The sequence below is a fragment of the Prunus persica genome, chromosome G7 (genome assembly GCF_000346465.2).
Source record: "Prunus persica cultivar Lovell chromosome G7, Prunus_persica_NCBIv2, whole genome shotgun sequence".
NCBI classification, from domain to species: domain Eukaryota; kingdom Viridiplantae; phylum Streptophyta; class Magnoliopsida; order Rosales; family Rosaceae; genus Prunus; species Prunus persica.
In genome coordinates this window covers 16,349,375-16,362,338 of record NC_034015.1, presented here as the reverse complement: position 1 = coordinate 16,362,338, position 12,964 = coordinate 16,349,375, and positions in this window count along the sequence as shown.

The window sequence follows — 12,964 nt, the reverse complement described above, 5'->3', positions numbered from 1 at the left end:
TAGTTCGTTATGCTCTTCATATCAGAAAAGCTCGTTCTGATATTCGAGGATACTTCAAAAAAAATTTGTTTCTCTTCGAATCTCTCCTTTTTCCCAGAATAACCAAGGTGATAATTAATCTACTAGATTAAAGCATTTGGAACAAAATCAGTCACAATAACTAGAGATTAGGGTTTGGATAATAATCTCTTTTGACTTATCAGTGTGTCTTCAATTTGCATGTTCTTGGCAGAGGAAAAAAGACGGACTCACAAACATAGTAATGTGAGCCTTTTAATACTCGGTACTAATTGTCGCCCATCCTATGTGCTGAGTCTAGGACCAAAAGGAAAATATTTATTTTACTGCGTCTCTGCCTCCTGCAAACATCAATACGACTAATTAATTTACTCAATTAATTGCCTTTGACCATGCTGATGACCTGCACTGCTCACCTGAGTTTGCCTACGGACTCTGTATATCCTGAAAAGTAAAACCAGCAGGTTTTGTGTCATTCCTCTTATGTAACTAGACAACTTTCAACCGTTGATTTTTTTATTTAAAAAGATAATTTTCAATTATTAATGCATGTAGAATCGAAATGTATAATAAGGAGCAAAGAAAGAACCGGAGAATTGGTAATTGAGATGTGATTATACCAAGATGAAATTCCGAAATATCTCTCTAAATATCTGTAAAATTGGATTGCCCATTCTCCAAAGAGGGGAAGCAATGTTTTTATTATTATTGATATTATTTCCGCAATTATTAATATATATTTATATGAATATAAATATTTCTCTAAATCTAGACCGCCGATATATCTACCCAAATGGAAACTTAAATCCTTGGATTGTTATTACTTTTTTTTGTTTTTTTCGGGGTATCTAGGAGTGACTTCAACTCGAAGCATCCGTGTAAAACGATTTTAATATTTTTTTTGCTGGTTTTTAAGGTATAATTGACTTAGGGGCATGGGTATCAAATCAAGTACACAACGAAGTTGTCTTTTTCTCTCTTTTTCTGTTTTTTGTTTTGTTTTTTCCCTCTTGCATGGGAAAAACTATAAAATCCTTATACACACCTTTATTGTTTTTACAATTATTGTGGAATTTAGTCTTCGATTTTCATCATTTTGGGCAAGAAAGTATATATTAACCAAATGAAAATATATATATGCAGACAATAAAAACATTGTATTTAGGCCCAAACAAGTATTGTAGTTTGTATAACGGGGAGAGCAAAATCGTTTTTTGACGAAAAGCAAACATGAGATAACAAATTCAGTTTTACACTAAGATTTCAAATAGCTGTCCCGAATTCAAGTTGAATTTGAGATATCCTTCAATTTAGAAGGCTAGTTAATTATCTACACTTATACTTCGATAATTTTCGAAAATATATAAAAATTTCTTGCTACCTACGTTGCCCTCGCTCTAATTATGAATGAATGAAAACTAAGATGTTGTCCTCGCTCTAATTATGGATCTTATTGGCAACTTATATGTGGATTTTGCATTTTCTCCAAAAATTAATTATTTGTTTTGATTAAGATGCTATATGTTTCTTAAGTATGGTTTAGTATGGTAAGACTACTCAATTAGACTGACGAGCGAACTCATTGAAATAGATACATTAACTTAATCCCAACAACATAACCTGATTTTTTTTTTTTTGGGTACTAATTACTCATCCTTTTTTCAATAATATACTATCGCCATTGTCTCAAAAAGTATGGTTTAGCATCAAAGACCACGCGTGGTGACATAAAAATGCTAAAGAAGACAAGTCTATAATTAAATTGATTGCTGATTATGACTAATAGCTACTATTAACATGATTGATCACTAATATTCTCATTTTAGCTGTTCTAATCATTCAGAAATCCTGGACTGACAGAGCTGATGCATGGCCCATTATCTAGAACTAAGAATATTAATTGGTTCTATTAGCTGAATGCATACAAAATGAAAATGAAAATAAAATAAACCATATTTTCCATGCTTTCCATTTCCAGACAAGTCTACCCATTTTTTATTGAAAAAAATATACCAGTGGAAAACATGGTCGTAATTAATAATTACTAGCCTCTTTTAGAATTAAAAAAATATAATAAATAGTTGAGTTTCATAAAAATAAGATTTATTATTTTTATTTTACTTTTAATTTTAAATTTATTTAATATAAAAATGTGTGAATTTACTATATTATCTTTATTTAATTAATTTTTAATATTTTTATTAATTAATGACATCTTCTGATATTTTAAATATTTCACCATTCTTTACATTTTACGCAATATATATAGATTATGTAAACACCATGGTTGTAAATGTTTGTAAATGTTTTAGAGGCTTATGATTTGACAAAAAAATCTTCAAATTAAATTATGTTTAAATAGTTTCTAGTGAGGACCATGTAATAAAAGTTGGGTGTGAGCCCATACATTGAACAAGTAATCATATACCAAAAGGAGAGGTGTGGTGCTCGATGGAATTATAGCAGTTGCTTCATCCCATGTAGTTTTTCTCATTTATATTTTGGGCTGGTTTGGTACTACATATTTAAAAAGCACTTTTATTTATAAGTGTTTTTAATTAAAAAAAACTTTTTTATTTATTATAAAAATGTTGAAATTTTCATAAGAAATCAAAGTGTTTTATGAAAAAGTACTCGAGAGTCATGTGCTTTTTCAGAAAGCCCTTCTAAATTTTTTTGCCAAACACTATTAAAAGCAATGTTAGTCCTTCAAGAACCACTCCAAATGGCTCCTTAGTGGCTAATTATAATTAACATATAGATTGTGGGCAATCCAAGGGTTGCCTATTTGGTCAATGATAATCAATCGAATAATCACCATACTTTTCTAACACAATAATGTTAATTTTTCTTTAATTTTTTTTAAATTATTATGCAAAGACAAATAATACAACGTATCAGGATCTTTTGATTTCAGATATTCAAGATGCCTCGCAATGATTTAGAAGTGTATAATATAAATTGTGAGGCAAATTTGGTATCTAATTCGTTCACACATGAGTTTTTATTTATGAAAAACGACATCAAATATCCTTTTTTTTCCTCAACCACAATGACGACAAAGATTTGTTTGGTAATAAAGGTCTTAAATTATAATTTGTATTAATTAATGTCAAATTAGTTTAGTTAATGGGCATTTGTTCGTTCTCTTTGATCATCTGCTAGAGCATCAAACGATCACCGTTCGTTCCAATATCATATCCACATGTATGCATTATTGGCCTCCACGTGAAACTCATCTGCCAACTTATCTTCCTTCCTAGGACCCAACCTTTACCAAAAGATTTCGCCCAATTTCATAAAATAAGAAAATAAATATTTTGCAATCAAACCGAACTATTTTCCGGACATTTTCCTCAACTTTCTTTGGATCAAATTGTATAATATTTATTTAATTCACACTAGATAGAGAATTGGATTCCGGCCTATATTCTTAATAAAAAATAGCAAAGATTCATACAAATTATATATATGTATGTTCACTCATTCTCCATTATGCCTCCCATGTTAATTAATTTTATAATAAATAAAGATAATCAAACATGTTAATAATAATTAAACCATAAAACCCGTGACAAATATTTGAACTGAGAGAATTAATAATAATAAAATTACAACGAGTCTTTAATCTTATATAATAAAAAAGGAGAGATATTGACAGAAAATATGTTTTCATATAATAATGACAATAATAATAACAAAGATTACATGAGTAAACCACAAACAACACACGAATGTAGAAGATGTAGACCACCACAGCCCACTCGTGCGCGCGGCCAACATGCCAATCATTGCAACCATAAGACTGTACTGGGTTTCAGCCACGTGGCTGACCACACGTGTGGGTGGCGGTGTCAATGCAGTGTGGGTTATTGCGTACCAACCAAGTAAGGGTTGGTTATTGTGTACCAACCAAGAAAGGGTAGGGGCCAGAAAAAGTCCTTTACAGGCCATTTTGGATTAGACGGGGATTTGCTTGGGAACCCTCACAAAAGGTCAAGCAAGCAAGAGATCTTTAATGAGACAAAGCCTATGGATTTCACCACTGTAATTTAGCTTGTCTTTGCCCATTACTAAATATTATCACTTCTGTTTACGTTTGACTACCTTGTCAGTGTCACTGTTCTTGATTTTCTAAGCATTATTTTCCTAGTATTTTTGCATTCATTTAGAAATTCTCTATCCAATGCGGAGCTGCATCGTGGGATGTGAATGTCGTCTCACTTGAATTCATATGTTAGTCGACTGTCGAATCAGTCAAAACTTTCGCCTTTCAATGAAAAAAAAACTTATATATAACAAGAATAGCATTATACCCGATCAATCACACAATGACACGTAAAAAAATTATGATATGTGTCACTACATTATTTGTCGGAAATAACAAAAAGTATTATCCCGTTACATGAGAGTTTCTCCCCTCTCAATGAAGAAAACCTATATTCCTACAGGACAATGCAAGAAAGTCTTTGAAGTAATGCGGAGGAAAACTTGGCTATTACAAGTGTTTTCTTTTGCAATATCTATTTGCAGTGCGTAATGATAGAATTAGAAACAACAGTTGCATGAACCAAAATCAATCATACACAGACAATTTGAGAGAGAGGTTAGGCAAGTGGCATTTCGGTCAACTACAAGGTGAAGTGGTTGTCTTCATTCCTTTTGTAGTTTAGGACAGATACGCATGCCACGACCGACACTATGTACGGTTTGGATGCTATCCCTAGTTTCGTGTAAGAAGACCAAAGTACAAATCCATTAATATCCTCCTTAAACAACATGCATAATGGAGGTATCAAAACACCCTCTTTTTTTTTTTATCAACGAAAGTTTAGGGTGGGAAGGGGAGGTTATCCAATATCAAAGTCATGGTATATTAAGGTTTCTTTGAGAACTTACAAAAGGGGTCTTAATCTATTGTTTGGTTTTTACAGATTACCTACCAAAAGGAATTGTTGACAGCGGAACTTGAACATAGGCCTTGATAGTTAATATAACGATCCTTCCCAACTCAACCAACCCTAGTTGGCAAAACACCCATTTTCTTCCTTGTGTGGCCAAGAAGAAAATTATCCTTTTATTTATATGGTTAATAAATTACATGAATAAATTAAAAGTTTATTCAAAGTATAAACTAGACAATTTTACGAATTTGAATCTTTGTCCGTGATTGAAGCGTATTTAAAGTTTATCTGATTAAACCTTTTTATTGAACTTGTGATGGGAGAGTGTGGTTTGAATTGGATGAAAAGGACTAAACCATAGACTTATGACTAACAAGAGGAATTGTCAACAGTAGGACTTGAACCTAGGTCTTGATAGTGAAGAGAACGATCCTTATCAACTCAACCAACCCTCATTGGCAAAACACCCATTTTCTTCTTTATGTGGCCTAGGAGAAAATTATCCTTCTATTTATATGGTTAATAAATTACATGAATGAATTAAAAGTTCATTCAAAGTATAAACTAGATAATTTTGCGAATTTGAATCTTTATCTGTAATTGAAGCGTGTTTAAAATTTATCTGATTAAACTGAACTTGTGATGAGAGAGTGTGGTTTGAATTGGATGAAAAGGACTAAACCATAGGCTTATGACTAATCTTGTGTAAAGCCAAAATTGGGGAAAGGATTGAAAGATTAGGATGGTTTTTGTTGGAAGCTTAATTTGGCAGTAGTATCATTGTTTGACTAGAAGGAGGAGAAACTTCCAAGATCTTTGATTAAGATAAAGGTTTTATTTTATTTTATCCTCATACAAAGGCCGAGGCATCATCCCATATCCCTCCTCACCAAACTCAAACTCTTTTTAGCCTTCAAAGTTCAAACAACGACAAGAGCTAGTGCCGTGAAGTTTTGTAAGTTTGTATTTGCATAGGAAATAGCTGGCGCAGTGTCAAATTTAAAGTTTGGAAGGAAGTACATAACTTGATACATATTTATATTAAAATAAATAATAATATGTACAAATGGACAGCAGAACAGAGCAGAGCAGGAGAGAGAAGAGGTGAGGTGAGCCCATGATGATGATGATTGTGCAAACCAAGGATGGCCTCAACTCAATCATTGCTCACGAGCGGGTTTGCCTTAGAAACGTGTCCGCACGATGCTCCAAGAAATTCACAGGCCTTTGTCAGCCAAATGATGGCACTTTGGCTTTTGGGTCTCTCTCTACTCTCAACCACTTTGACTGACTGGTTTTCTTCCTAGGGAGAAACGCCCGTGTGTTTTTAGGCAACTGTTAATCGTTGATTACAAGTGAGACTGATAATGTATCAACAGTTAATAGCTATCCGATTACATCAACCACTGAAAACTACTTCTGTATGGATGTGCGTTGTAATTTTCAACCGTTTATGCAAGTGAGTTTCACAATACATTACGTTAATAGTTGACATCTACCAAATTATATAAACGATTTATAATCATCTACACATCAGTAAATAATTATCACTAGTACAACTCTGTTAGCTTTATTTTGCTGCTGCAACATTTGGTTGTGAATTGGAAATTTTTTTTTTCTTTTTTGGATAAATACACAAGATGTCCTCACACTCGAAGACTAGAATTTTGGAGGCTTGTGGAATTTTGGAGGCCCTTTGAACAAGATGATGATGAAGTTGTTTCAATGGCTTAATCAATGAGATTAATGGATCTCTGCTATGAAGAAGGACCACAATGAGAGATAACAGCTTGAATTTGCATGGCTGACCATTACTCTGCAGATGGTTCATTCATTCATCTAATAATGCCAAGGAAGCAAACCTAATAGATAGATATACATTTTTCTTCTGAGGTCTTGATTTAGTTTCCTGTCTTCGTTTTAGCATGCAGCATCACTAGGAAAAAACAGCACGGCCCATTCCACTTGCCATAAAAAATTAAAATGAAATCTTATCTTTAAAATGAAACACCACGTAACTTATAATCCATCATGTACATCAAAGCATTATTGTTCTACATTATTCTAACTGCAACAACTTTTAACTATGAAAATAACATTTTCCAACATCTTATAATCATGGGACATTCTTGATGTCGATTTTTTTTAAAATCTTATACAAAGATGTGGTGGAAGAAAGTTAGACACGCATGTATATATATACATATCTACTATTCTACATTATCCTAACACATACAACTCTAACTCTTAGAAAGTAACATTTTTCTATATCTTAAAATTATGGGGTGCTAATGGGGTTTCGTCCAGTGAAAAATGACCTTAACTTGTAGATTAATGATTTCATATTTGAACCTCCATGACTCTGTGGTAGTGTGTGTGAGAGAAACAACCTTTCCCCTTGTAGTTTAGACTATCGCTTTAAAGTGAGTGTTATTATGAGAATAACTATGCATTTACGAAACTATGATGAAGGATGAGAGTGTTTTGCTTATCTTTTTCCAGTCATCAACATTTTCATTACATTACACACTCTTCACACGCGTGCAATGCTTCTATTCTAGTACATACACACACCCATCTCTCTCTATTGACCTTATGTCACAGTCAGTGATCAGCCAAACAATATGAAAAGAATCAAAAATCAAAATAAGGATCCGAAGTGTTTTAATGATTTCATCAAGGAAGCAGAAGCACCACACAATATAAAGATACAAAAAGGAGATAAGTGTGTTTTTTTCTTTCTTTTGGGGTCTCTGGTAAAAGGAGATAAGTATTGGTGAAGAAGCCCTATAAATGAGCCACACGAGTGAGAGGGGCTTTGAGCAACACATGATCAAGGCAACATAGACTTTTGCTCTGCAAAAGCGACCCAAGCAAAAAGTCAAAAAAGGAGTTTTTGATGGACTTGTGGGGCTTCTTCATGTTAGCTCTAAACATGGATTTAAATTTAATAACACATCTTAGACATGATTTCCTGCAATTAAAAACTTCAATAAAGCATCATGCAATGCCAACATTCCAGCACAAAAGAAAGGGGGGAGCTTAGCCTTTCGACTATGGTGAGGAAAACAGATCTAAGCTTTTGCTTTCCGCTGTGAAGCAACCAACACATGGTCCCCTCAATAATTTGATGGTCAGGGTTCATGCACAAAGTGAATTGAGTGCATCTTTAGGGCCAAGGAAACATTAACACCATAATTCATCATGCATAATTATTAGTTTAATACAACAATCAATAGTTTTTCTATGATGGCATTTAGGCTAAGTACATAATAAAGATACAAAAGATGTAACACTAAATTAGGCCTAGTGGAAGAGAATCATTAATTGGCCGAGAATTTCGGCCTTTCGTGGAAATGTAACTGAGTATTTGCATTGTCTTATCAGCTAAATATAGGGGAAGGCTAATAATCTTATGACAACTAGACCTAATAGGGTTGGAGCATTAGACTAAAAGAGGGGAGGGGAGTCATTTTTAATATAGGGTTATCTTGATCGTCTGTCATAATCCAAAACCTGATGTGGAGATAAAGAAAATGCCAAAATACCAGAATGTTTCCTCTGAAACATACAAAACCCATTATCCACTTTCATCTTTCACATATAGCAGATGACACACGTATTTGCTCTTAAGTGGAGCTAAAATCCTGCAAACTTAGAACTCCAAGTGTCTGAAAATAAGTTTTTTGATGGACCCTAAGAACTAATTTGAACTTGCAAGTTCAATGCATTGAGAAAAAAGATCTCATCAACAAAGACATTGAGAAAAAAAACTTCATCCTCAACCAACCTTGAACACTACTGTTACAGAAGGATCATCAGAAATGGCTCGTGGTAATCTTTAGTGGTGACAATTTCTAGGCTTTGCTATATCTGCATACAAATAAACTGTCCCAATCAATTAATAGGAATGCATACTAAGAACGTCTATTGTATTGTCTTGTGCCAAATCAGTGTTTCGCGTGAATAACATGCTCCATAAAGTTTCTTGCCACTAGTTCCACCTTTTTTCCACCTTGAATACACCATTTACACATATAATAAAACCTTCTCTCTCTTTTTCTGTCAAGTGGGCAACCTCATCATCATCCTTGCCTTTGGGTTCTAGGGTTTAGGATAATTGCAGACTCCAACTGGCACCAGCTAACCAACTCCTATAATTACTGTAATTGCAGAATCCGATTGGCACCAAATACTTAACATAAATAGGCCTAGGCTATATATATGTGTGTGTGTGTGTGTGTAATCTCTTTCAATAATTAGAATGATATAATCGAATAGAGCTTCATGAATAATCCTTTCTGTCCAAGGAAACAGTAGACAGTACATGCCATGAACTCGAACTAAAACAACAAAGAAACAAAAGCAGTATTGAACAACAATAATTTGTAGCACCGGTCATATTCATCTTCTTCCGATAAAAAAGACACCCTGCACAACTTTGACGTGCGGGAGGACCATGCACGCATTAATTTAGAGCAATCATGTCATTTGTATGCCACCGACAGGCTCAGTTTTTCATTATATTTCTTGCTTTTCTTCTTCCCTAGCTCATCATAACTAGACTTTGAGCCATGTTTACAGGAAAAAGAACACTGCATTCCTGTATGTGGGGGACCATGGAAACACGGGTGCATGCAAAATGATATGACAAGCAAAAAATGCATTCATTTTAGAGTGACTAAATTTCCAGTGTTGGATTGATTTCCCCTGACCCTTTTTATTACATTAAAAAGGAGAACACAGATGACAAATCAATATTGTATCAACTCAGGAGTTGAATTAACTGGCAGCAATGCCAGAGATGATATATACTGACATTACCGGCTACTATGTGCAGGTCTCAACACAACATTGCAATCTATCTCTAATCTGTGTTGGCAAAACAGATATGTGATTTATGAAGGGAAGACGACAACAATCACTACTACAAAAAAGCAAAAAGACGACGGTAAATCACCGTCGTGTATTTGGTTTTTCAATGGTCGTGGAATCCACCGTCATCTTTTCCCTCATAAACCACGACGCTAAATAACCGTCGTTGTTAAACAATACAACGTCATCAAAAAATACAAAACGACGTCTTTGTACTGCAAAAAGATCTAAAAAAAGCAATCGAGGATGATAATAGACGACCAATTCTCTAAAAAGACCGTCGTTAAAAAGGGAAAATATGACACATATTAAGAGAACAAGGCCGCAAGATAGACATACAACGACGACAATAAAAATACGCCGACGTTAAATATAATTTTCACGACAATAAAAAATATGACGTCTTTAAATACATTAGAAGACGACGTTATTGATACCTACTACGTCGCACATATAAACACAACCGTCGTACAATTAATTTTCCACTTCGATTTTTCGATAAAAGATGACGTGGAAATAGTTGTCAGTGTCATTATTTACGACGTATGTGTTTCTATAGTAGACGTTGAAAAACTAAACAACGTCAGTTACAAATATATGAGAGTCGTATTAAAAAATTTATACGTCCTATTTTCAGAAACAAACAACGACCATAAATATTAGACGTTGTTAAATACAACAACGTCGGAAAACAATAAAAACAGACGTGTTTAGTCTGCTAAAGTTCTACAACGTCTCTTATTTACAAAAAACCGTCGTGAAATAAATTTTCCACTTCGATTTTATCTAAAAAAGATGACGTGGAAATAGTTGTCAGTGTCATTATTTACGACGTATACATTTATATAGTCGACGTTGTATTTATATGTATTCATTACTCACGACGCACTTAATAATATAGACGACGTTGAACGTCTAAACAACGTCGGTTCCAAATAAATGAGAGCCGTATTACAGAACATATAGACGGCGTAGATTATGATGGGAGCCGTATTACAAATAACGTCGTTTAATTGTTATTAGACGGCGGTTATAATGAATTTCCGTCGGAATTAATTTCGTTCCTCTTCGTTTATAAAAGAACTTGCGACGTGGAAAATGTATGATGACGTCGTATTTTTTAACGTTCAGATTACATATCTCGTTTTTTAGACGTCGGTATTATGGGATTGGAGTCGTGTTATTTTGAATTACATGGCGGTTCTTTATCCTTCACCGACGTGATATCCTGAATAATTGCTTCACAATAGCGTCGTGGTTCTTCATTGTTACGTTGCTTTAAGACGTCGGTAAATATGCTGAATAACTGATTCACAATAACGTCGTCTTTTATTTGAACGTAGAAAGTGAAGAAATCACATTACAATATATTACAAAATTAATGTCATACACTGCCAATTACATAAGCATCATTCAATCCATATATCTTCACACCCATCTCGAATATTTTGACCGCCTAACTCACCTACCAGTTCATCAAATGTGTCAACATTTGGCATCCCTCTAGTAAATGGCTCACACTCAATTATCACATCACCTAATACTTCATCACCAATAACATCATTATATTCTCTACTAGGCATTGATAACACTACCGACCAACCACGATGCATCGGGTCGTCAACAAAAAATATTTGTTTGACTTGAGAAGCCAAAACAAATTGGTCATTCCTATGTCCAATTTTACTCAAATCTACAAGGGTAAATCCAAGTTCGTCGACTACAAGACCAGAACTATCTATCCAATCACACCTAAAGACTGGGATTGTAAACTTTTGGTAGTCAAGGTCCCAAATTTCTTGAATGACACCATAGAAACCCATATTTGAGAGAATTGGGTTTTTATCCTTGGCACTAGCAACTTGCATGGTATGTGCAAGTAAATAAACTCCACTATTTTGAGTTGTCCGCACATCATCTTGTGCCTTGATATTGAATTTAATACCTTTAATAAGATAGCTCCTATATAATGGCACTGACATGTTTGGACCAGCTGCTAGCCACCTTAAATTTTCTGATACGCCATGATTGTCTTCCTCAACTTCACTTTGAACCTGCAAATTAATCATATCTTAATTCATCCTAACATATAAATAAGAAGAAAATTAAAAGAGAAATACGTTATTCAACAACATATACCTTGAAGCGTAGCCATTGAATGAAAGTGCTATTGTGCTTATCCTGCAGCCACTTTGTTCTCTTTCTAAATTTTGGATAAGCAGTCTTGATGTGGATCATATGTTGCCTACATGACACGAAAAATTCAAGCATTACGGTCCCAAATATATAAGATAAACATAAGAAATAATTTTAAATGGAAACTTAAAGAATAAAACTCATACGTACTCGATATAAGGTAGGACTTCCTCCGTATTCTCCAAGACATATAGATGTGCTTGATTCAACAGGTCCTGATCAACTACGCTCACTGTGCAACCTGATAATGGCTTTGAAACTCCCATCTTTTGGCTTGAAGGCACTCCAACTGTACTAACATCAGATAAATGCTGAGTACAAAACTCTACCGCTTCTTCAGCTATATACCGCTCAGCAATGCAACCTTCGGGACGAGTACGATTCTGAACATACCCCTTCAGCACTTTCATATATCTTTCAAACGGATACATCCACCTAAAATATACTGGCCCACATAGACGAACTTCTCTGACAAGATGTACTACTAGATGAACCATGATATCAAAGAATGAAGGGGGAAAGTACTTCTCAAGCAAACACAGAGTAACTACTACATCTTCTTCCAACTTATCTAGCTTGGAAACATCAACAGTCTTTGCACATATAGCATTGAAGAAGAAGCACAAACGAGTTATTGCATACCTTGTAGGCTTCTCCAAAACAGAACGAATTGCCACAGGGAGCAATTGTTGCATTAAGGTATGACAATCATGTGATTTAAGGCCAAGAAGTCTTGAATCTGTACAGATACAAGATTTTTAATATTTGAAGAATAACCTTCAGGGACCTTCATACCATAGAAAGAATTGCAAACCTCTCTCTTCTCTGCTCTTGACAAATTCCAAGGCCCAGGAGGCAAACGAGTACGTCTTTCTCCATACTCGGGTTGCAAATCAGTTTTGACCCCCATGTTCAATAAATCTAATCGAGCAGCAATCCCATCTTTATTTTTTCCAGGGATCTCCAGCAAT